This window comes from Cephus cinctus, unplaced genomic scaffold (assembly GCF_000341935.2).
Source record: "Cephus cinctus unplaced genomic scaffold, Ccin1 Ccin1_scaffold0077, whole genome shotgun sequence".
NCBI classification, from domain to species: Eukaryota; Metazoa; Arthropoda; class Insecta; order Hymenoptera; family Cephidae; genus Cephus; species Cephus cinctus.
The window spans coordinates 23,828-26,863 of record NW_014332818.1 but is presented as its reverse complement, the minus strand read 5'-3'; positions in this window follow the sequence as shown (position 1 = coordinate 26,863).

Below are 3,036 nucleotides of genomic sequence, written 5' to 3'. Positions count from 1 at the left end.
CGTGGAAAATGGGAAGAGGAAAAATAAGGAAAACGAAGGCGGTTGTAAACGAAAAAAGGTAGCACTTAACGAAGGAGAAAACAGGATGCCGCTTAAAAGATCTGTGGGTGTGAATGCCACGCCTTCTACATCTACATCGCCACCTGTTCCAAAACCATCACCATTGCTGATGATGCAAACTGTATACAACTTAAACAGTCAGAAACGTGTCGTCTTGGGACTAGATATTCACAATGGATATCAACCGACTTTACAACTGTGTCTGGCTGAAATGTGAAGGCTCCAGAAATCCTAGCCATTCGTTGCAGTTCTTCTCCAAGATTTCAGAAAATTTTCGTTGCACAAAAAATGTCTCAGCGACTGGATGGCGCCTTTTTTATCAAGATGTCGGCTTGTCTTTTAATTTTCCTTTTTACTTTCCGACATATCGTTTTGTCTGAATTTATTTTTGCCGTTTAGTTTTCATACAGAAAAATTACCACTTCCCATTTTTGAATTGTAATTTATAAAGTTTTTAACGAAATAGCTTTTTCCGCATGAACTAGGTCCTGCCACAATGGCCGACCACGGGTGAACCCAGCGGGGATCCATAACTTAACACAATCAAACGTACTAGAAAACTGTAAAGTTTTTCAAAGTGTTGAGGTTAAATACTAAGAAAATATTTTTAATATTTCGTATTGCTACCAGTTTCTATTATTATATAGGGATGGTGGATAGAGAGTGGGGATGATGCTCTAGCCCTATAAGAAGCGTCGTTTCCCTCATTCGCTAAATTTTTGGGGGCGTCGAGTTTGAAACGAAAAATGTCATTCGCTAAATTTTTGGGGGCGTCGAGTTTGAAACGAAAAATTTTGACCGTAATACTTTTGGGACTCACCCCCACCCCCACTTAACCACGCCCCCAGGTCTCGCTATAACGGATCTATTACTACTGCCGGCAGTCAATATAATTGCAGACTCAGCACGTTACCCAGTGCACTGCCTGCGTCACCTACCCAGCTGCTTAGTTGAGTGCATTCCTAAGATCCTAACCATACCTAGAGCATTAGCAAAAAACGACTATACAGGGTGTCCCAGAACTACTTTTGGACCGGAAAGTGGGCGATGGCTGGAGGTGCCCTGAGTACCCTCCCGCAAACCGTCTACCAAAATTCGCAATAATTTTTAAATGAGAAGCATTTAAGTGGGACCAATCAGAACGAAGGATTTCATTTCGAACGGGTCATAGCAGCGTGGCGGGAAGTACACTCACAGATGCCAAAGATAGCTGCTTTGCAATAGCTTTCCACAAATTCCGCGCTTGGCAATTGTTTCACAGGCCGAGTTGTACGTGTAGCTGCTGCACCAGTCTAAGCTAAGACACGCCCATGCCTATATCGGTAGTTTGTCAACGAATCCTAGTGACGCTCGCTCGGCCTGTGAAACAATTGCTAAGCGCGGAATTTGTGGAAAGCTATTGCAAAACAGCTATCTTTGGCATCCGTGAGTATACCTCCCACCAAGCTGCTATGACCCGCGGAAATCCTTCGTTCTGATTGGTCCCACTTAAATGCTTCTCATTTAAAAACTATTGCGAATTTTGGCAAACGGTTTGCGGGAGGGTGCTCAGGGCACCTCCAGCCATCGCCCACTTTCCGGTCCAAAAGTAGTTCTGGGAAACCCTTTATAAGCGGACAAAATCATGGTACTGACGCTCAGAAAATCATTTAGTTTTACACGCAAAGATCGGACTGCACATTATCACTCGTGGCTCTAACCGTTAGAGTATTAGATTCAGTGTAATATTCGGAATCTGGGCTAGGTACGGATTCGTTACTACATACCCTAGGGAACAAGCTGGATCGGTTACCGGGCAAAATTGAGCTGCATAGACTAGTCTTTCCAAGTAACACATATACTAGATAATTTTCTCTTCCACCAAATTTCTTTTCGCCTTAACCTCACATACAGTCAGGTTTTGTAATTCAATTTCACGATTTTTATCCCAGTACTTCTCATAACCGAAACACTATATACAATAATATTCAATTGAAAACCACCAAATCATCTGTAACAATATATCGTAAATTCACATTTTCCTCGCGTCTTAAATATCTATTACCCATCCTTAAACATTTTAGGGAATATCTATCCACGTTGGAATAGCAAGGCGTGTTTCAACACCTTAAAGGACCAGCGAACCCTCCATTAAGTGCATTCTTACCGCTCGGAATTCACTCAAATATTATTCACGTTACCTCTGTTCGTTCCTTTTCTTTTGGTTAATTCTAAATTTTTGTTATCAAATTTAAAGGCCTCGCTAGCCACTACGGCCTACGTAACACTCTCAATACATGTACTTTTTTGTTTCAAAAAACGCGTTTTATTTTCGCCAATTGTTTCTCAGAAAAATAATTCCGAAATTTGACTTTTTTTCGATTCTCTAAGTAAATGTAGCCTTTTAAAATGCAGAAATGCATATCGCCGATTTCTTTCTTTTCTACACGTTTTTACAGCTAACGAAAGAACTAAAATGAAAATTAAAAGATACAACATGAAAAAAGGTGTTTCTTGAAAAAATAAAGGGAAAATGGTGACTTAAAACTTTTCATTTACAATCAGATCTCAGACACTGACAAACTTTAATGTACGAAGTTTCAGGCACTGAAGTCCTTCACACACAAAATAACGTAACGAGGTAAGACGTAACTTACGCTTACGTCTTACGTCCATAGAACTTATGATCCTGGAAGAGGAGTAGCCCACTCTAGCAGTGAGCGGAAAGAGGCCCCTACATGTTGAGACAGAGATATTATCTCTCTTTTCGTTCGTAACGTTCAGTTACTCTGACTGCGCACGCGCGCACTACATCATAACAACGGCTGCCTCCAATCGAATTCCTTCAGTATTCATGCTACGAAGACAGAAAGAGATATATCTCTGTTTCAACATATTGGGGCCACTTTTAATAGCGCTATTCCTCTTCCATGAATATAAGTTCTATGGTTACGTCATTACGTTATTTTGTGTGTGAAGCATAGATATAGGAATCCC